Source organism: Falco naumanni, chromosome 5 (genome assembly GCF_017639655.2).
Source record: "Falco naumanni isolate bFalNau1 chromosome 5, bFalNau1.pat, whole genome shotgun sequence".
In the NCBI taxonomy this organism is placed as follows: domain Eukaryota; kingdom Metazoa; phylum Chordata; class Aves; order Falconiformes; family Falconidae; genus Falco; species Falco naumanni.
This window is the reverse complement of record NC_054058.1, coordinates 64,098,250-64,121,270: the sequence shown is the minus strand read 5'-3', so window position 1 is coordinate 64,121,270 and position 23,021 is coordinate 64,098,250. Positions and strand designations below refer to the sequence as shown.

Genomic DNA, 23,021 nt, shown 5'->3' with positions numbered 1-23,021 from the left:
CTGTTGATTTTGCTTCAGATTTCCCCATGCAATTAATTAATCTTATCAAAGGAGCTAAGAAAGGCAAGAGTATGTGCATCAGCAGTCCTGCAACCCCCAGACTGGGCCATTTTTCTCCAAGGGCGGTCAACAGCTAATGTCCAGGCATAGGAACAGGCCAAGCTTGCAGCCAGCTTTCCATGATCCCCTTTTCATGGAGACTTACTAGGGATGGTGCAGAAGTCAGTGAAGGGGTATTGCTTGCCCAAGAGCAATGAGGGGCTATTCTCCAGGACAGGAGAGGAGCTTCTAATCACAAATGACTTTGTATTTTCCTAGCAGTATCAAAGCAGCACACCTCTCATGCAGTGCCAACTAGAGCATGTGGTCACACACCATAAGCCTTTTGGCTATGAAGCTGGCTGGGGAGGTTTTCACCTGCTCCTACCCCTCCGCCACCCACTTCACCTCTTCGTCACCACCGCTGTGTTCACTCAGCTCTTCACATGGCCATGCCCTGCAAAAATGATGCCTGTTACAGGCAAGGGCAAATCTTTTTTTTTTTTTTTTTTCCCCTTTTCAATTTTGCTTTGCTTGTTTTTCTTCAATCCAGACTGTTTTGCTGCTCTGGCTGAGAGCACGGTGAGGCGATTGGTTGAGTCAGCAAAGTGAGGAAGCCGTAACCTGGGGTGGGGAGGCAGGACACAGACAGGGGAGAGGCAGAGTATGAGAACCAGCAGGGAAGGGCAAGCAGCGGCTTTGCCTCCCTCAGCCTGTGCCCTAAAATTCATTTTATGCATCTGCTTAAGTTGATTATTTTGAATGCTACCTGTTCATGGCTGCTGAAGAACTGTAATATCGAACCCAAAATGACTGAATAGGGACTGAGAAAAAGAAATGTGAACCTTTATAAAATCACAGCTGAGCAGACTTTATTAACTGGGAACATATTTTGCGTCGTATGTTCTCTTGGTCCTTGGTAAGAGACTAAAAACTCTTGCAGGGTACTGCAAAAAACACCAGTGGTAAGACCAGCATCACAGTTGACTTATTTCTCTTTATAGCTCAAAAGAGATGATACATTATCTCCAGTCAAGAAGTTCCAAGGAGGTAAAATCAGAGTGGTCCCTGTAGAAAGATTCTCCCATCGTTACTCAACCTTTTCTGGTGAAGTCTGGCAGATATGCACTGTCACACAGTGTTTTGCAAGCGGTTTGATTCTCTCGCTGCATTTCCTGTCCTCTTCTGAGGAGGCCGGGGAGCTCCTGAGCTGGACATGTGTGACAGCCGGGCGGGCAGGCTTCCCTCGGGAACGGCTGCTTTGGGAGCGCCAGACCCACCGTGTTGTAGGAGGGATGAAGTGAACTCTCTGGTCCTTTCCAAACCTTTTTTTTTATGACTGCTAGAAGAGACTGAAATGTGAACCTCGTGTTAACGTGCAGCGCACACTTTGAGCAGAAATGAAAACCTTTGGGGAGGTAAAAAAAAAAAAAGCTCTGTTTTAGTGTTATTCTAACATTGAAAATTACCCAACCTGCTATATTTACTTCTTTATTTTTCAAGTGCATTGACTCATAAAGTTTCAATTAATTCAAAGCAAGAGGAATATTTTACCTTCTTTCGCAGCAGTTATTAAATGTTTTCCCTTGTTATTTTTTCCCCACACCTCCTTTAAATTAACAACAAACTGCAAATAATCATCCTTGAAAACCAAACAACAAAGACCAAATATTTTGAGAATGAAACTCTTCAGAAAGGCCCATTGCCCAGGCAAAGCACTCAATCAGTTTGATTTTTTTTTTTTTTTTCTTACTGAAAATGTGGGTGGTTTTCAAATACAGGAAAGAAAACACGATGGCTTGTGGTGACATTTTCCACCAGAAAGATGCAGCTTTAAGGGCTTTTGGTTTCCAGATACCTACACCCACAGGAGTGGCCTTGTAGAAGGCAATGCCTGATGAGTTGTACAAGTCAAATGACAATAATAACATACGGCAGTCAATGGGTGTTTCGGTGGAAGCTCTGTGACAGCTGGGTAATTAATATGGCAGCTGCTGCCCAGGCTACAGCACTGTCGGTTTGAAATGTACAAAAAGCTGCTGCGAGAAAGAAGGGGAAAATCTGTTCCCCGTGTCTCTGGGGGGTAGGACCTGGTTGAAGATGCCCCTGTTCTTTGCAGGGGTGTTGGACTAAGTGACTTTGAAAGATCCTTTCCCACCCAAACCATTCTATGAGATTCCGTAGCAAGAAATGGGCTTAAATCATAGCAAGGGAGGTTTAGGTTACACATGAAGGGAATGTAGCCGGCAGGCACGAAGATGGCACCTGAGGTCTGGAGGGACAAAATGTGTGAATGCGCCCTTTAGTTTTTCCTTGGGGCAAGGACTGGAAGATGTCAAGATGTCCTACCAAAGCTTGTTCCTGCTCTGGGATCTTGTCATTGTACAGCCAGATGTTTTGCTAGGAGAAGACACAGGTTGAAAACTTTTTTCTGCCCCAGCGTTGGAGCTAAGCAGCCTGATGAGCTGTTCTCTGCGATACACAGAAACTAATCCTTAGCCTGAATGTTTGCACACATGCAGAATTTCCTATAGGCAAAATGATCCTCATGTAACCGGCTGCTGTGTTGTGCTCCGTCCCCCAGGGTGGGAGCCCGTGGGGCAAGGGGCAATATCAGTGGGGGCAGGGAATGCGGGAGTGACCGTGGGGCTGCATCGCAGCTGGGCATATGCCACCAAGACGCTCAAAGCTTAGGCTCATCCTAAGTGCAGGTGGATACAATGGTCCTCCAGCCACCACGTTCCTGTGCAAATTGTAGCAACAGCAACCAGCGGAGCTGAAAACTTAAGGCTGGGGTGGGGATACATGATTTTAATTATCTACAGCTCACCTTCGCATGGGGTGAAAGAACCTGTTCTGCACGCTCGCAGTATCAACACTACATCTCCTGCCCCCACCCCACCTCTCACCCCCAGTGTAATGGACTGATGCAGACAGGAAGGATGGATGTGTAAGTTAATGGTGTGTGAGCAATTAAAATGCAAAATCATCTGCCTCATGAAACTTCTTTCTCTCTCCTGCTGGTAACAGGAATAGGTGTTATACTCAGCTCAAATTGTTACAGAAAACAGGACAGAACCACTCTTTGAAAGTAATTAATTTCCCTTGATTTCCAAAATCCCAGCAGACTTTCCCTTTGCCTTGCTTTGCCTCCCTTTTCTTTATTTTAACGCATACTTTACACTTTAGGGATCAGCAACAAGGGTGAAATTACTACAATGGCATTCAAAGACCCATCCCAGCCTGTTCAAAGCAGGCACTTACAGGTCCTAAAATTTCTAAACACCTTGTTTGGATGATTTCAAATAAAACACCTCTTTTATGGGCCTGGAGATGGCATGTTCTGCACCTCTAATGGTGTGTTGACCTCTTAGGGAAACACCATCTGAGATTCTTCGCCAGGGCCTTAGGACCCACAGAAGGTACCTGAACATGGCCTCGTGTCTCCTGTGGGAGCGTCACGGGTGTGAGGGACATCTGTGGGTGTCCTAGGTACAGCTGTGACTACTTGGTTGACTGCTGAGCAGGGGTGAAGCCCACCAGCCTCACAAGGCTGGTGTGCTCTCGCAGGATGGGGGCATTTCACACTGTCCTCTCCTAAATCCGTTGGCACCCACATTTCTGGGGTCTCCTTTCCTTCTTGTTGCTCCTCTCCCAGGTTCCCAGGCCAGTTTCCCCCTCCAGATCCACCTGTCTCCAGCTGCCAGCATCACACCGAACCTTCCAGCACAGGAGGAAGCCACAGGACCCACAGAGCTGACCTCCTGGGTGATGTCCCAGGCAAAACCCACCTCTGACACCTTCAAGCCCTGAAGGGGGGCACCGCACAGGTACCGCCGGGCTTTTGTTCATACAATAACCTGGTCGGAACTGGGCTTGGCTGGAAGGGAAACATTTCAAACACCCATGGCCGAGAACGTAACGTGATGAACGGGCACAGGCTTCTTCTTTGGCTCCCCTCTGCAACCCCCGCACCCCCCAGCCTCCCCGCACCCCCCAGCTGCAGCCTGAAAAAAATAGGGTTGTCCGAATTACTTAGTTTTTCGGTGAGCCTTGCCCCGCGGCCGCGGCTTCCCTGCCTGCAGCGGGCAGCGGGCGCGCCCGGCCCCGGAGCGGGGCAGCTCGCAGGGCCGGCACGATGCCCACCGCCCAGCCGGCCCCAGCGCCGGGGACTGCGGGGGTAACCGCGGGGGGCGGCCGGCGGGCCCGGGGAGGGGGGAACACGCGGCGCTGGGTGGCGCCGAGGAGGAGGAGGAGGAGGAGGGCGAGGGGGAGGGGGAGGAAGAGGCGGCGAGGGCAGCCCCAGCGGGGGGCCCGGCGGGCGCGGGGCGGGGGCGGCGGGTAGCGCTGCGCTGCGCCCCGCCGGGCCGGGCTGAGCCGGGCGGGGCCTCGGCAGAGCCGGGCTGAGCGGGGCTCACGCCGTGCCAAGGCCGGGCTGCGCCGCGCCGAGCCGCGCCGGGTTTAACCGAACCGGGCTGCGCCGCGCCGCGCCGAGCCGCGCCGAACTCAACTGAACTGGGCTGCGCCGAGCCGAACGCCGGGCTGCGCCGAGCCGAGTTTAACTGCACCGGGCTGCGCCGAGCCGAGCCGGGTTTGAGTGCACCGGGGTACGCCGAGCCGAGCCGGGTTTGAGTGCACCGGGGTACGCCGAGCCGTGCGGGCAGCAGGTACCGCCTGCGGAGCGGTGCGGGGGGGGGGTGCGGGGGCGTCCGGGGCGCTGCTGGTGCTGGGAGGTTTCCACGGTACCTGGGCTTTGCTCGGGGCGCTCGGCTTCAGCTATCGATGCTTGCGCTGTTGCCGGTATTAAGGCTGGCAACTTGACGTTTAGCCAAAGAGCTTTTGGGTTTTTGCTTCCCATACACCACACCCCCCACACCCCCCTTAATTAAGTTTAAATTTCTCGCAGGACCTACACCTGATGTCTTTTGCGAGTGTTTGTGCTTTCATAATCACATTTTCCTACCTTTAAAAAAGTGTTTTCTCCTATGTGCAATCTCCTTCATGCAATACAAAGGAGAGGGGAAAATAAGAAAAACAATTAAAAACAACTGCAGCCAAAGTGTTATTCAACACAGCAAACAAACTGGGGAAAATAGAAAGGGAAAATACTTTCCCCTGCTAGGTTCGGTGATGTTTTGTAGGTGTTCCTTGGTTACATCAGTATGTAATGCAACAGACAGCGAGGAGTCTAGCTGTAGAGGCAATGTGGTGTGAGTAGCTGGGTATATTGTTTTTGAATCGAGTTTGTAATATTCTACCCACTGGCGCTGTGATGAGTTTGAAAGCAGGTTTGAGCAGTACGGAGAGAGGGACTGTCCCCATCACCCCTGCGCAGCTGCATGGCCGTGCCAAGGAGAGGGCTCGAAACCCAGCCTGGCCGCTCGGCCTCAGACCTGGGGGATTTTATGGAATGCTAATGAAGTTAAACTCTTGGATGTCATGGGATCCTTTGCAATTGTAACTGCGATGCAACTTCACTAACTTCACCGCAGTACTTCTGTGTCATCTCCAGTGGTGTGATAACTTTGCAGGGGCGGAAAGCTTTTTATGGGCTCGCTTTTTCAATTTCCACCCATGAAACAACAGTAGCGAAGAAAATTACTTAAGCAGTTGAAAGCCACTCAACTGAGTGATGCTAATAGATTATTTAGTAGGGTTACTAGGGCAGGAAGAGATAAAGTTTCACTGAACTTGCTATTTAAAAAAAAAGAAAAGAAAAGGCAAGGTGAGGAGAAAACTATTTGCAGTGAATAGGGCAGGGTTCTGACTTTTCTATTTTTAAACAGCCAAATCCTTCAGGTCCTGGACTTGTGGTTTTATATTTTTTTTATCCTTTTTCTTGATTGAAGAAAGGACTCCACATCCCAGTTGAGGCTACCAGGCATTTTTGTGTTTCTGAGGAATGTGCTTTAGGAGCCAAGGTGAGGGACCAACAAGGAGCACTTGCTCCCAGGAGGCTTCTGTCCCACCTGGTTGTGGTGAAGCAGGGCTGGATTCAGCTGAAGGCATCAAGCAGCTTCCTGAGATAACTGATGTCCTGGACATTAGAGTTGATTTCCCGACATCAGACTTGAATGTGGATCCCAGTGTAGGCTCTGGGTTGTTGCCTCTGTCTCTTTTTTGGTGTCTAGGCTGGACGTAAGACTTTGACATCCACCAGCCTTCACTTGCCAAAGCTCCTTAATCCATGCTGAACCCCTCATTTTCCTTGCGTGACTTTTGGGCCAACCTCTACGAGGACACATGATGAATGAAGCAAGTAATGCTCAGAAGTTTTTGACTTGAAAGACTTGCTGCTTTAAGGCAATGCCACAGTTGCAGCGACATAGGCAAAGCAGAATTTAGTTAGACTTTCTCCCCACTTCTACGTGTCCTTTGGGATTTTTTTCAAAGCCCCATCAAGATTCAGATCCCCCCACCCTGCATCTCAGCAGCACCCCTGTGCCCAGGCTGTTTTTTGTAATCACACTGCTACGCTGGGTAAAACTTTTTTTTTTTTTTTTTTTTTTTTTAACAGCTAGGAGAGCTATGAGCAGGGGGTTATTACACTGCCAGGGTGGAGCTAACTAATTTTTTTTTTCCTTTGCCTCAAGTCTGTTTCCTTTCAAAGAAAGTCACTCAGTTGACTCTCAGAGCTGCTCACGGATGCGGTGTGTGCCTCACCATCACGTCAGAGGTAGAGGGTTTCAAAGGAAAGGCCTAGAAGGAGGGATGAGGAAGGAGGGATGGAGGGAAGGAGAGCCCCAGCAGCTTAGCTTCCCAGCATGGCAAGTTTTTCTTTTTCCTCCTTGGCATCTTTTCCCGGTTAGTCTCTGTATATCCTCCCCCTTTGTTCTGAAGAGGGCGATACGGTGAATAGAAATTCTGATAGCAACTTTTTGGTTTCTTTTCTTCCCCTCTGGGTTTAATTGCGGAGAGCTCTGTGGCAGCCTAGGAGGGAGGCAAAGTACTAACTGTCGGGAGAGCTGCCCTGCAGGAGCTGCTCTTGGCTGTTTACATATATGTTTGTCAATCAAAGTTAACACACTTGGCTGCAAATTCTGCTCTTGCTTCCCATTTTGCTGAAGCCAGAATCTGTGTAAGCAGTGTTGTCCTTTGTCTGAGCTTCGAACAAGTGATTCTCAAAACAGAAAAGGAAGAGAAATGCAGTAGTATGAACATCCAAAACCTGTATGTGCACCATCGTCTGTAGGATTAACCAGAGCCTTGATCACAGGTACCTACAGCTTCATCCGCGTCCGCAGTTCCCTCACAGGGTTACTCATATGCTCTCTGCCTGCTCTCGCACAGACTTGTCCACCAGCTCACGTTCGTGCTCGACATCAGAAGGCAGTCTGTGTTAGCCCGCGAGCTCGCTGTGACAGTTTGTTTCCATTCCGTGGTGGTGTTCTCTGTTTGCCTGCACTTGCATCCTAACTGGAGCATCTGACTCCTGGTCGTAGGTCTGGCTGGAAGGAAAACATTGGCACAGACAGCATGAACTATAGACCCTTCCCTGTAGCCAATTGCAAAGTGCTTTTTGTATCGTTACTTGTTTGTGTTAATTTAGTGATTTATCAGGCCTGTTGGAGATTTTTAATATGTCACTACCAACCAGATCACATCTAGCAGTAGAAATGTTTATTGATGCTGATGATGTGTGTGAAATGAACCCAGACTGCTTTACAAATTACACACAGCTGTTACAGCAACAGATAATTCCTCTGGTTTGTATCATACCTTGTAGCAACACCGTTGCTTTGGAGCAGCTTGCTGGGGCAGAGTTGTGCCATCCTGTTGTGGGATATTTTTACTTCCACCGATGTGTAAGAATACTTGCCTGTGTCTGCTCCTTTGGGGCAGAAATGCTGAATGGAAGAAGCATACGGTTGTGTAGGATGTACCCGGGGCAGGATGAAAAGAAAATGGTGCAGCTTTCACGTAACTGTCTTTCTCACCACGATGCCATGTGTGCAGTGTGGATGTAGGGTTCAGTTATCTCTCAAGTGAATTTCTTGATATTTATCTGAACTGTAAAGAACCCTAAGATTTAGACATGATAGAGCTCTATGCCGTATTTTTCTGGGGTTTGTGAATGGTCATTTCCACATCACATTTGACCTGTTTTGGGCTGGATTGCTTCTCAGTAATCAACTGCCTCTATTATTACATCTTTTAATTTCCTTGGCATTCATTCAGAAGAAGTGTATTCCCTTTTCCTTACCGCTGTCAAGTGCAAATGTCCCACTTATCTCCAGGAGACACAACAATACAGTCAGAGCAGATGCACAGGAAACACCAACCCTAAAAGACAAAAAAATTTCCAATTGATAAACAAGTGAAACGGGGACGTTACGAATCTTGTGGCCATCTGTGTGTCATACTCAGCCTGATTCTGCTGCTCCTGTGATTTCTGTTACGTCTGCTGAACTCACCATTTCATGGGGGAAGTGAAGGGAGTCTTAGTGCTGAGACCATTTTAGGGCATCCTCACCCTGCCAGGTCAATGGGGAGAGCGGGGCCGCTGGGTTCAGCTCATCACAGGAGCCCGTTGTGCTGTGTCCTCTGTGATGCTTTTCCTCCGCGGCCAAAAGTTTTAACCTACAGGTGTTTGATGCTCTGTCTCTAAGCTGTCAAGGACCTGACCTGCATGTCAGTCTGGGCTTGGCTTTAAAACAGGGGTAAAACCTCTGTGCTTTGCATAAAGATTATGGAGAAAGTAGCTGTGAACTGCCTGCGAGGTGCTTGCAGGCAACAAGAGGCGCCTGGCCAGCAGAACGGTGAACAGCCTCAGGGGATCCAGAAATCAGGCCGTGAACTTTACCCAACAGTGTTACCTTTCCATCAGGAGGTGACATCACTTCTCCAGGAGCAGAAGAGACTCTTCATGGAGAAATTATATCTTTCATGGCATAATTTTTTTATTTGCAACTCACCCTGCATCTTATCCTCACTGACTACAAACAGGAAAAACAGAAAAAGCAGTTATAAGAAGTGTCTTTTTTTTTTTTTCCTGAGAAGTATATATTAGTTTATCAAAGTATTGCTGCATTGAAATCATCTCCTAGCATAGACAAGGCACCTACAATGATGAAAAATCCAGTTTTCATCCAGGGTTTCCAGACCATTAGCACTTAAAGGAAAAAATTTGTTGTGAGATCAGAGAGAGGTGCCTATAGGAGATGGCTGGAACATCTTCCATGATATGTAAAGGAATTCAAAGCTGGCAATAAAAACCTTTCTGTACTAAGCACGCTATAATTATCAGCAAACATGACAGTAGGAGGATGGTCTCCATAATTCCAATTGCCCTGACCAGGAGCTGAGGATGAGATAGTGCATGAATACATAAAAATAGAAGTTGATCCTAAAGAGTTTGCAATGTACGTAAGAATGAGTTATAGCAAAGGTAGCAAAAACATGGTACATATGGAAGTAGAAATGGTGAAAGAAGGAGATGGAAGGAAGGAGGAAGTCTTGCAGCCTCGTGTGTTGCAAGACAGCAGCTCTTCATGGGCATAGTGACATGCTCCCGTAAGGTGTTAGAAGAGCAGCGTCTAAGCTGGAAGCTTCAGGGTTACAGATTCAGTTGGTTTTAGAGGACAAGAGATATAAAAGTGTTTTCCTTTCGAAAACACAGAAAATATTCAGGTCTTTCTGGTTCTTTAATGGAAATATTTTGGTCCATAACAAAAATGTTCTTATTCTGAATGCTGTTATTCTGTGTTGTAGGAATTTAGTTAGGGATGGTACATGCTTTTCTATTCATTTGCTTTCCGGAAGCTTCCAAGGTGCACCGTGACCTCTTTAGGTGTGACAGAAAGGTGTTGGCTCCGTTCCCAGTGTTACTGGGAGCAGTGTTCATGGAAGATGTGGTGGTCCTGTGGATAAACCTGGTTGACAGAAAGAATGACGATATGAGGGAACCTTATCTGTAGTTTCCATTAGGCATTATGATAGGTTGGTTGAATCAAAACATTTCAGATTTTGCACCTCGTGTTCCTAGAGCAAAAACCATCACTTTTATTCAGAAAATATTTAATTCTTTTAAGTTGAAAAAGTGGTTCTGTATCAAATGTGTTTGACAGAATTTTTTATGGCAACAAAACCCACCAGCTCACCACCTGCTGCTCATGGAGGGTTTTATAATTTAGAAAGACAGGGAAATCGCGTTTGAAACTGGTTTGAAAAAGTCATTCCAGGCACTGGTGGTAACATAGGAGAAGATGCAGGCGTGCCTGCAGAAGTGGATCATTGAGTGGAGGAGGTAGGGTAAACCTCAGCCTCATCATGACAGCAATCTGGGGCAGGAAAATCCCTGTGTAGACCAACAACCTAAGAAGGAGGTGCTGGGTACAATGAGGTGGGTAGAAGATGGATAGGTATATAGTGAAAGGGGGGTGTGGGGCTGGGGGCGGCTAGTATGTTCCTCCCTACTGCAGAAGCTAGAGATTCACCTGCGCTGAGGTCTGGCACATTGTACAGAAGTGCTCTTCAGTTTTCTTGAAGCTTTGGCTCTTTCCTTGGCTTCATTAGCATCATTCCTGGGTATGAGGATTCATGCTTACACACCTTGCCAGAACAGCTAAGGCAAGAGCATCCTCGTTCCGTGTAAGAAAGCAAGATAACCCTGCAGAAGAAGTGCCTGGGACAGAATGAGCTAATTACCTCCTGTTGGGTGGTCTATGAGGCATAAAACCTTTCTGCCTATTGCTTCATCAAGGAATGGAGAACCAGGGTGGACCCGCTCAGACTCTGCAATAATGCAAGCTTGCCTGTTCCTCAAACTCTGACCTTGTGAGCAATGGGGAGCCACTGTGTGCTTTCAGGGTGGAAGGTGAAAGTCTCTAGAGATCCAAGTGAACTTGGTGAACCCAAATATTCATCTTATGTAGCACAAATCAAGTCCCAGTCCAAACTAGATAAATGATGTCTAGATCACATTCCCCCAGTGATATTTATTTTCCTTGCTGGACCATCTTTGGTGTTAAGCAAAGGATTGGGACCTGCTGCCCGCTCCTTTCTGTTGGGCAGGATGCACAGCTCTACCTGGTAGCTGGTGTGAGCCACTGAACATGGTCCTGAGAAGAAGCATATCCTGGTCATTACTGTGTGTCTGGAGTTACTGGTTGTGTTAATAAAATAACAGGGCTGAACACTGTGCTGTAGTCAGCAAGATGGTGTAACTGTCAGCACAGACCCAGGGCTGGCTGTGGCGCATTTGAGCAGGGCCATGGCAGGTGGCTTTGGGCGATAGGATGTGGTAGGGACCATTCCCTGTAGGCAGAACAGGCAAGGATCTTTCAAGGAAGAGAGATATGCCTAAAAGATGGAGGTACTTTTGCTTTTGGGACCAGAGAAGGTATCTTCTATATCTATATCCACTCGATGTGGGACATGCATGTCCACACACTGATGATTCCAACAGTATTGGCATCACTTCACAAGGTCAGGCTGCCTCGTTTGGCTTTAGCAGGACCTTCGTAACCATCAGAGGACAGAAAGGAGGTAAGCCCTTGCCCTTAGGAAGGGATGTAGCCAGAAAAGGATAATGAACCTAATGAAGTGGCCTTGCACGCTGCATATAGCAAGTTTGGGACTTCAGCAGAGAAGGTGAGGAGAAATGGCTCTCCATGGTCACCCGCTCCTCACCACTATGGCTGGGCCAAGAGTTGTGAGCTAAATCACAGCCCTAAAAAGTCATCTGTGAGGCCATAGACTCCTCTGGACTCCGCTATGTCATACCTTGATTAAATGTGAGGCATTTGAAAGACCCAGGAACAGTACAGCAGACAAGTTAGAACCTGAACAACAGCTCTAATCAAAGGCAGATTCCTCTTCTGTCATCACACCTGGATGTTTCATTGCAGAGCAGCCACCTACCCAGGCCAGGAGGTGCAATTCCTCCCTCCTGTGTCATTGCACCGTGTGTTTTCTGGAAAAGCAAATAAATCCAGTCCATCCCGATAAGCAGAAGGGCTGTGGCACCACTGTAAATGCACGCGTTTGCTGAGAGTGTGAATTTCATGTAGCTCATCTCGGGGCCGCAGGGATCAAGGGTGAAAGAGGATGTATTCCCAAAGCAGACTGGCTGTAAGGGCTTTGTCTGACTCATTGTTATGGGAAGTTATTCTAGGGTTTTGTGGGAGAAGAACCCCTCTAACAAATGAACTCCTAATTTTGGACTAACAGTAAGGGGTTTGGGGGGTTTGTTGTATACTTTGTCCCTGCCTGTCCTCATTGATGCAGTAACTCAACACTTCGGACCCAGCTCTGTCCTTGGGACCAAACACACAGCAGCAGTAGCCTTACTGTGAGCTAAATGTCTCTCTCTGAGACGCCAAATTTAACCTGTAACCTAAATAAATTACCCAGGTGTAAGCCCTTAATTTTGTATTTTAATTTAAAAAGAAAGAAAGAAAAAAAAAAAAAAGAGAGAAATGCTGGTGGCAGCAGGACTATCTGCAAACACACACATAAGGCTAGAGTAACTTTCCTGGAACGTGTAGCCTTGTTGCAGCTTTGCCTTGGCAAAAGTGAAGTCCTAATTCAGCTTGGTCTTTTAATGACCCCATGATGTTGCAAACAGCAGATAACAATCTACAGAGATGCTCAGGACCACCACAGCTAGCAACAGAATGGCTGTCACATTAGCAAAGAGGCCTAGCTTTGGGGTCACCTAGCATCAAAAATCCCCATGAACCTTGCTCCAGACTTCTGCAAGTGCACTGGGAGCAGAAACTTACCTTCTATTTTGTTTCACAACTAAACATGCACGTGATTAATTTTTCAGCTGGATCCAAGCCTTTTCTTCCGAGGAGGTTTTTGATGTGGTCATTTGATTTTGCTGAGGAGTTTCTATGAGCTGATGAGCCTGCTCCTCTTCCGATGTAAATCAGCCGTGCAAGTCAGGGATAGCTGCGGTGGGGGAAGAATCTGCCCGATGAAAGAGGAGGCATTTTGGGTCTGATATGTTGAGAACAGAAAGAGCAGCTGAGGCTTATAGAGACTTGTTCTGGCTTGTGGATGGGATTTAGACAAGGTCGTACCCTACTTATCCACGGAAACCAGAGAGACAAATGCTGATGTGGGAGTCACCGTTATTTGTCTTCAAGGGCCGTGCACATGTTAAGAGCTGAATTTACCCAGGTTTTCCCCTCCCACCCCTGCAGTAACACTTGCTATTTATGTTTTGATTTATACCATTGGTGAAATAGTAAAGAACGTGCATCCTCCAGCTTTCATTTTCACCTCCCCTGTCCCCTCCTCCCCCATGTACAAGGGGAGGGTGTTTGTCAGAGCAACTATAGATATTATTATTAAAACATTTGAGCAAATAAGGTAGAGAAGGTCTCCTGAAAACAGTTCTGTTTCCCCCTGCCCCCAGCCATCAAAGCAAGGTGGTTCTCTGCAATGTGTTTTCTAGTGAAAGCGGGAAGAATGGTGCTTTTACCAAATCTCATCATTAGAGAATTCAGTTACACTGCTTATGTCAGTTTTTCCAGTTCCTAGTTATTAGCAGTGCCCTTCTGCCTTATTTATTTACCAGATTCAAACCCCATAGAAAGTAAAATAAAGGTTTCAGTGAGTTTTGGTTCAGAGTGCTTATGCAAAGCTGTAGACCATCCTTGCGTCCTCAGCTTATTGGTCTCTCTCTGTAACACATGTGTTGGTTCATTTGGTTCTTGAGGCAGATGAATCACCTGTAAGCTGATCTCTGAATTTGCTTAACTGCTGCCAGGTGAGACAGCACAGCTAGGAGCCGTCCCCTCTTGTCTCAGAAGCCTGAATGCCAAACAACTCCAGCTGAACTAGCTGCTGGGGCTCTGTTGGCGGTGGGGGGAAAGAGGCATCTGAGGGCACCATTTCTGACAGCCACACGGAGGGAATGGATGTTGAACACCCAGCACATCTCCTTCTTTCTGATGTTTATGAAGGGGGCCTGGGGTGAACAGTCCGTATGCAGTTGTATACGGTGTAGGTAGCAGAGTGGATTTCTGAAGTTAGGTGTCAGGAACCTTAGCTGTGTATTGGTTGGTTTGGGCAGAGAGGCGAGGGAAGGGGAACCCCCGTGTGTCAGGATCAGTAAATGCGCCCATATCTCTGTGGGAGAAGTTGCCATAGGGTGGTCTCTGGGGACTGTGATCCCTTTTGGGTAGAGGACCCTGGCAGCGGAAGCATCAGGAGCTACAGCCGCATATGCTCATGGACCTCTCTTGTTAATTGTGCCGAGTGAAGCCGTGGTGGTGGATGAGGGGTGAGCAGGGGGCAGTGGCGTGGTAGACAAGGGGGATGGGGTGTTAGTTGAGTGAGCTTTGGACCACAGTGCTGATGTCAGCCTCTGAACTCAGGCCTTTCAGGGACTGCCCTGTGTGCTTGCTGAAGTCCTGGTAGCCAACAATATGCCTCTTCACGGTACAGCTTCCACTTGCACAGCCCCTCTGGCTCTGCAGTTCTGCATTAGACAACAGCTATGCCATCACCTCAGGAAGAGATAACTTTCTTCCTTTGGGGAGTGGTGAGGAAGGGGTGGTAACTGGATATAATCTTTGCCATCTCTAGAGCAAAGCACCGTCTTGATTTCTATGGTCACCCCTTCCTTTTCTGATCATAGCAAACGGGGCCTCATTTGTCTTAAATAAACAATGATCTGGTGCATCTTCACAGACGCTGCTATGGCTGTGACTCACACTATCATACAGCAGGGACACAGCTTTTGAGCTAGTCCCTGCTTGGGATTTAGTGAGTGCACTGAGACTACCAGCACCATTGCACCTGGATATTGGAGCATGTCACTGAGTTTTCTCTGGCCGGTGGCATGTGCAGGAGGGGCAGCACATCTTCCTCGTGCTCGGCATTGCACAGCCCAGCTGGGAGAGTGATGCTGAGGAGAACCTTGCGTGGTTCCTAGGGACTGTGAGCTACAGTCCTATTGAGATAGCTAGTGTCCGATGGACTGAACATTCATTTGCCTTATGTGAGGCTCTGTGCTACCTCCTGGGCTCAGGGAACAGTGTAAGCCAAGGCTAAATAGTAGGGAAAACACTGAGTATTGAGGAGAAGAGAGTGTTGCCTGTATGATCATGACTTAGCTTTTCATGCAGTGTGAAGATGAACCCATAGAGGTTTTCTGTAGAGGAACGAAGCTGGGTTAATTAGCATTGATAATTTACAGCTGTGGGCTGGCTTCAGGGGCGGTGGGCTGGCTGATGTAGATAAGGTGCAGCTGTGGGTGGTTCTGTTAGGTGGTTGAGAGCCAATGAAGAGAGAGCAGCCGAGGAAGAAGAGAGAGAGGAAGAAGCAAGAGAGGAAGAAGCAAGAGAGGAGAGAGCACATTTCCTGGATGAGGAGCGACTAGGAGAAGGCAGCAGAGGGACTGGCATGAAGAGTATGTTGGTATGAGATAGTTAAAGACCTTGTTGCAGCTGGCTAGTTTGGAGAGTGTTGTGACAGTTTTCTTCAGCAGCCAGAAGGTGATATGAAAGAAAAACACCAAATGAAACCAAAACCAAAACAACAACAACAAAAAATCAAAAAATCTGATTCTCGGCACTTTGGGCTACAGTAAATTTTATTTGTGTTTTGTATTTTATTCTTCTACCCACTGTGTGTCCTATATCTGCCCCCCCACCCCCAGTCAGGGAGATAACTAAGAGCAGAAGCACAGAAAGAAACAGGTGGACAAATGACCTCTCATAGAGCTGATGGAGGCTACATGGTAAGTGAAGTGGTAAGATACAAAGGGATAGAACTGGAAGGTCTCTCAGGACCCCATCTGAGGCTCTGAGAACAGGACACCAAACTGTAAGTGAGAAGGGGGCTTTTGGCCTAACTGGAGCCAGAGCTTCTTTATTTAAATAGAAGTGTAGTTTTAAATTAAGCTCTAGTGTGACTGAGGAAGAGGGAATGATAGAGTTTGTTTAAGGAGGTGGCTGGAGTCCAGAGGCACTGGGGGTGGGAAAGACACAGAGGATGGTGTTGTGATGGTGTTGACAAGAAGGGAGCCCTGAGATTGATGGAAACAAAAGCAAACAAACAAACAAAAATCTAGTGGTGGTGTTGGTGAAGCCACGGCAGCAAAGACTGATGGAGCAGAGAACGAAGGCAGAAGCTGCAGCTCTGCCAACTTCTGCTGTGCACAAGAAGTATTTCTGCTTTTAAGGTATTTAGCAGAATAAACATGAAGCTGCAAGGGTGTGGAGAAGGTTGAATTATCTGAAATATCTGTGGTGCTGTTCACTGCAAAGTGTGAGCTGAGCCAGGTGCTCATGGGGGTGGATTCTTGCAGACTTACTGGGAGGACTGCAAGGCAAGGAGAAGGCGGCTGGGGACCAGAGCCGGGCTCCTGCTGTTGGCATGCCTAAAATGCATTTATCCAGCAGCCGGGCATCTCTTTGCAGTTCCTGTCTGCTGAGCCTGATAGGAAACGTCCAGTGCTGCAGAGTGGGGAGAAAACACTAATTCTCCTGAAATAGTAGTGTGGGCTCTGGAGAAACACAGGACAAGCCTAGATCAAAATCGGTTTGCTAAAATAGATTTCCAAAGTCTTTTGTGTCACACAGAAGTAAGGTGTGGATATCCAGTGTGGACTTTGGTGACAGTCTGAGGCTCCTCTGTGACAAATTTGGCCTCGTTTTCGGGGAATATGTGGCAACACCGAACACACAAGAAGCTTCATTCCTGACAGATGGCTAGGCAGATACATCAAGGATGATGTAGACATAGTCTGCCAGGAGCAGAGGAATGAGCAAAATGCTCTTTTCCAGCCCAACATTTCCAGGATTCAGGTCCAAATACCTTCAGCAGATTTTGGGATTAAAGCCATTAAATACCTGTACTGCTGAACACTGTTAACCATAAGCATGAAACTGTGCCTGCAGAAGGAAGGATGTTAACATGTCCCATTATGGCCCTGCCCCCCTCCTTGGGAATTTTCCTGGTTTTTTTTAAGGGAAAGAAAATAAAATATAGGTGTGGATGCTGGCACTGGCAGGAGGTTCCGTACATTAACGACCATCCTTATACAAGACAGTGAAGTATTTGAGGCATGCTCCACCTGTGTCATTAAAAAAATAAAATAAAAAGACTACCAAAACCAAACAAAAAGACCATAGCAAGAAGTCTGTGAACAGTGCCAAAATCTTACAGAAATACAGGAACTGCTGCTCTAACGAACAGGAGGCCAAAGGAAAGGAGATATTGTAGTTACGTCTCACTTCAAGATATTTTTGTTTCCTTCGTTACGTTGAAAAGCTCTTTGAAATAATTTTGTGTAGTGCTTGAAAAAACAGGTGCTGTTGCTTTAAGTTTGGCCTTTGTTAGTCAGAAGACAACTAAAACCTGAAAAGAGAAGTTAGTATTAAAAATTGTAAGTGCGTGCAGTGGGGATAATTATTTTGAAAACATTTCTTCTGAGTTTGTGTGGCCCAAGTGTTGCGGAAATGGAGTGATACAGGAAATTAAATTAACCAGAAGCTTTCCAGAAAAATAAAACAAAACCGACAAGTTGCTTTTAATAATCTGGATCCCCAAAAGTGCACAAAAAAAGAATATGTTCACAAGGGAGAGTAAGCTGAATAGTTGTGCATCTTTCCAATGGGACAGGTGAGGGTGCAAGCTTGCTTTGTTTCAAGACCATGCATGACAGAAGTTCATTAAACATGAGCAAACCCCATGTTGTGACCTAGCTTCAGGGACAGGACCTGGAGGGGTTTATTCCAAATAGAGATCTGGTGGGTCTGCTCTGCTTCTCTTTGCAGAAATAACAAGGGTTGTAGCTTTTAAAGTCTTGCTTTTCCAGAGCAACGTAAATTCATGTTGTCTACTGGAAAACAAAGGGCATATCTGAAACAGATTCTCCTTTTGATATAAGACTTTGGCTCCTTCTATATGAGCAAATTAAGAAGCGCTGAGGAGTGTTCCTGGCTGCTTTTTCGATTTCTAGAGTGACTTTTAGAGCAAATGGTTTTGGCTCTGGCCAGGCAGGACCTCTGGGGTCCCCACCCAGCTGTATTTCGCTATCTTTTCGAGCTATCGTAACTGTTAGACACGAATGCATCTGCTCGTGGATCCCACTCTACAGTCTGGGTCCTTCTCACTGGGCGTCAGAACATCAGTGGTGGGACTGATCTTGGCCATCTTTGGGGTAGATGTAATCCGGGTGGGAAAATAGCAATTCCAGGGTAGGATCGTCTCAACCTGGTTTAAATGTCTTCTTTAGGATGGGAGGATGCACTCCCACAAGTATTTCACTGGATATGATGGGAGCTGGAGTGATAGTCCATATGTGCGCTGCAGTTGTCTGCATATATTCATGTGAATCCACCCTTAATCTCTTTGCCGTCAGCAAGGCTATGATTTCCCAGTCTCGTTATCCCAAGCAAAATGCAGTTGCTGCATACCATCCCCCACGCCATCATTCCTGCTTAGTGCAGGACCCTGTATCTGTGCTGGGTCAGTCAGATCAGGGAACGGATGCAGCTGTAAACTCACTTGTCAAGTTAAGAAAAGGAGTTGCTTTCAAAGAAATCTGCTCCCCAATCCCAGACCCTACACAGGTGCCAGGCTGTGCTGGAAGAGGTTGGGAACCTGCAGTGTGGGATGGGTTGGAAAGCTGATCCGTGTCTTTGGAAGTAGCCTGCATTTAGGTCAGGTTAAAGCAATTGTTATGCGGAGACCTAAGGACAGCAAAGCACAAATCCCCTGTTTTTAAGACCCAGATACACACCTATATGCTTGAATCGTTGTAGATTCCATCCAAGAGTCTGTGAGTGTATGCAATGAGCACTGGCATGCCCAGCAGCAATTTTCTGCAATTCCCCCAGTGGGATGAATACCAGCCCTTTCACAGCTGTAAATCTGTTTGCCTGAGTTAACTCCACTATAGCTAAATCACATACAAGATCTGAAAATAGAGCTGAGGCTCTGGTCTTGGCTTGTGCACAATAAATGAAACAGGAGGAAACCACATGAACTCAGCAGAGTCCAAACAGCTATGTTTGTGGGCTATATATAGGAGACCAGGTCCTGTTACCGATACATGCAGCTTGCTCTAAACAGCATCACAAGATGACCCAGAGAAATGCCCATTCCCATGCTTGCCATTGGCCCCAGCAAAGCCTGCAAGCATCATTTCTACATGGCAGAAGAAATGCTTTGCTTGGGTCCTCTGTGCCTGCAAGCGATGGGGAAGGGTTTGCATGGAAAGCATCACCCTATGTTCTGGAATCAAGCTGTTCCATGAAATTTTGGGAGGCTCTTGAGTTGCACGGGTCTGGTATCGTACCAATCCCATCAGAGGCTGCTGGTCCTGCCTTTCCTCACCCTCTCCCTCCACCACCTTTGTGAGATGCTGCAGATGGGTGGCTGGCTATGAGGGAGGGAAACATAAATGGCTATGCAAATTCACCCCCTTTTCCTCCTCCTCCTCCGATCCATCTCCTTGTAAAAGCAAAGTGTGAGAAATGTTGGGTGGCACCCTGAGGGGTTCTGAACATTATGGACAGGCTGGTTTGACCTCTATTGAAATAATATGTGATCCTGGGCATCCGAAATGAAAGTCACTCAAGGGAGTTACTTAGATCCCTGTTCCCTACTGCATGGTCTGTGAGATATGAGGAGTCAGGGGGCAGGCACAGGGACTCCAGCCATCGCTGCTCGTGTTCAGTGTTGCTCTTGAAATCTGCAGGGAGACCCTGAGGTGTGTTGAGTTATGCTTATGTACAGGTCTCCACCAGCTATATAAACAGATCTTTGCAAGGTCAGGACCTGCCTTTTTGGCTGGGAGATGCCTTTCAGGGAGTGAAGGAAAGTTCATACCCTCCAGCTATAACTCCTGTTTCCTTTCCTTCTTAGTGATGCTGATCCTCAGATTATGAACTCATTTTGCATGCACGGTTTTGCGTCAAAAAGGGGAAAGAGCTGGAAATACTCCCTCTGACCTCTAGAAAATGAGTTCGATGACATTAGGAAAGCAGCATCTCAACTCTAGAAATACTTCCTCTCCCCTCCCAGCTGGCCCTCATTCAGTAAATTGCCATCTTTACTGCATCATACATGCATCCATTTTCAGTCAGCAAAGCACGAAAGCATAAATCCCACTAAAGGCAGCTATCCTCAACACGGTTCTTCTGCTGACTAAGAGCAGGAGCTCATTTCTTCCCCTCTCCTTAACGACAATTGATTAAGGATATTGAGGAGTTTATTGCTTCCTAATAACATCTGGGAATGATTTCCATATGTTGCATTATTCTCCGGAGTGGGCAAAGCTCCCCTGTGCCAGCGAAGCAGAGTGCAGTATTGGTGAACCCAAATGACACTGTATTTCATGTTTTATTGGAGGAGAAGTTGCAGGTGGTCCTTTAGAGAAAGATGCATTTCATCCTTAGTTTTCAGATACCTTATAGTATCCTTTCCGCTGGGAAATTAAGCAGACATTGTCCATATCCATTGCAGCTGCTCTTAGTGTTAAATTAAACTGCTGCAATTACAGTGAGCCAATGCTGGAGCTGAGTTGTGTTGTTCCTTAATTGTTTACGGCTGTGGATGAGGGCCAAGTAGCAGTCCTGTAGTAGCAAATGCTGGAGATATGACCTGGAAAACAGATGTTTGGGCCAAAGCCAAGGTGGTTTCAGGAAAGACAGTGAGAGAGAAGCAGGAAACTAGTTATTTTCCTTGATTTATTGGACAGGGTGAAGAAATTCACTCCAGGGCAGAGTGCTCACATGAGGCTGGTACAGCAGTAAACTCTGATTTTAGCTAGCTTTTACCTAGCCCTTGCAAGGCTTGTACAGGCAGCTGTTGATTTGCTAGTGCTAGCACCGGGTGTGCTAAACCTACCTTGCTTTGCAGCTGAGTAGAAAATTCTTGCCTGTTTGCTGGTGGCTGCGGAACATCTCACACAGTAGACTGGTTTACACGAAGTCCCAGCGTAAGTCTTTTAGATCTGCTACAATGCAGGAAATTCTTTTAAATTTAATGGCTTGAGGTATCTGATCAAAACTAGATCACTACAGTGGAGGTGCTGCGGTTGAACAGATCATCTCCAGGCACTCCCCTTGGATCTCCAAGGAGAGAAGCAGGTTCATCACATGCTAACAGAGGGGTCTAAAATGGGTCCAGCTCATGATCTGAGAGGGCCAGTTTCTCTCTGTTCCTCTCTCAGGAGCCCAGGTAACTGCCTCACATGGAGATGCAGATGCTATAGACATCTAGTGTTAGGTGAGACCTGTCCCATCCATGTTTTCACAGAATCACCAGCTGGTTGAGGTTGGAAGTGACTTCTGGAAGTCATCTTGTCAAACTCTCCTGCTCAAGCAGGGCCACCTGGAGCTGGTTGCCCAGGACCATGTCTGGACGGCTTTTGAATATCTCCAAGGATGGCAATTCCACAACCCCTCTGGGAAACATGTCCGTGAAGTGCTTGATTGCACAGAGCTAAAATTAAGTATTGCACTGGAGGGGAGGGAGGGGTTGTCCAGCATTTAAGGCTAGGAATAAAGTTTTAAATGTCACTGTTTAGGGTACAGATCCACAGACCTGAAGAGCTGTCTTGTAGCACACCCAGCCACTGATATTTGGAGCAGTGATGTGAGTATTTAGCAGGACAAGACGCTTTCACAGTTTTGACTGTGTTGTAACAACGTTGGTTTCACTGAAATGATAAATGCCAGGCTCAAAGTTTTAATCCTAATTTTGTTTCTTTCATACTTGAGCCAATAGTATTACTACATTTTAGTGCTGAGGAGCCATTAACAAACCTTTGGTTTCCTTTAGCAACACTCATGTTCTTAGATGTTCAACATGTTGACTAGTAATTCTGGCTAGCACTCTGAGTTTTTAAAGGTAAGTTTTGAAAGTCCTCTAAGGGAGTGCTTACAGCCCTCCCTGAATTTCCTCCTGCTCCTACCCATGGAAAAATAGCTTCTTAAAGCCAAAGGTGTGGGAATGGGGGATTTGGAAGAGGATACTTAATTTTCTCTTGCCCAGCAGTCACCAGAACTATTAGTGTAGCATGGTAGAGGCGAAGAGAATACATCTCCGTTGACACAGAAGCACGATGCAGGTGTTTTGACTGTTGGTCATAGTCTTTGGCTCTTGTTAGCTTTCCACACTGATGCTCCATTATGCAGACAGAACATGCAACTACTTGGATTTCCCTTCTGCTGCCAGAGACCCTTAGTCTTTCGATAAGGCAAGCTCCTTATTTTTTGAAATAGTTGATCAAACAGTGGGGGAAATACATACACATATATTTCTTCATCTTAAAGAGATTTTTTGCCTACTTAATTGGATCAGCTTTCTCTGCTTCTGTCAGTCCAGCCAGAAATTTTAACCTTTTTTTTCCATGGACCGTGCAGTGCCACAAATGCCCCTCCTTACAGAGGTACCTATGCTTCAATATCTAAATGCAAGTGGCTTTCCACAGCAAGTTCATCAGGCTTGTGGCTAATGTATTTCTGAAACATCCTTCAGAGAGATGCTGCTCTCATTCAGAAGAGAACAGGATCATCCTAATCTGCATCCAGCCCCAGGTGGTGCTTTGCTTTCCCCACTAGCTTCTGTAAAACTGCAGATGCCCTGAAGTTTTCCCAGCTGAGGGCAGTGCCACTTGCAGATGTCCTTGGACAGTCTTCAGAGGAGGTCTGATGCTGCTGGTGGCCCAACGATCTGTGCATTCCTAGGGATACACGGTAGACATGTCATAGGATTTTTTTCTCTCTTCCTATCCTATTCTGTCTTCCCCAGAAACTCAATGGTTTTCTTCTAAGTGCAGTATCCAAGAGGGTTTATGATTCTTTGTTGTTTTTCTGACAACTCATCCCAGCTGTTAGCTAGGCTACCCAGGAGCTCAAATGGGAAGGAGAGTCTTCTTATGCTGTCCATTGTATAGAGTGTCCTTATGTAGGGTCACAAATTTAGGGAAACCTCCTGGGAAGCCTCCCCTACTGAAATCTCTCTCAGGGAATAGCTGCAGTTGGCTGCATGGGCCATCTGTTTGCCAA

The 23,021-nt window shown here is 46.9% G+C and overlaps 1 protein-coding gene across 2 annotated transcripts in view; it reads left to right on the top strand.

The window, feature by feature from the left end:
- Positions 1-4,419: 4,419 nt before the first annotated feature.
- PRKCQ (protein kinase C theta) overlaps positions 4,420-23,021 on the top strand; it is a 66,972-nt gene continuing 48,370 nt past the window's right edge. The window contains exon 1 of one of the 2 annotated variants that reach the window (XM_040596450.1): positions 4,420-4,646. The gene's annotated coding sequence lies outside the window, so the exon portion shown is untranslated. Of the gene's footprint in view, positions 4,707-23,021 lie in introns of both variants that reach the window. The other variant, XM_040596449.1, reaches the window with a different exon arrangement.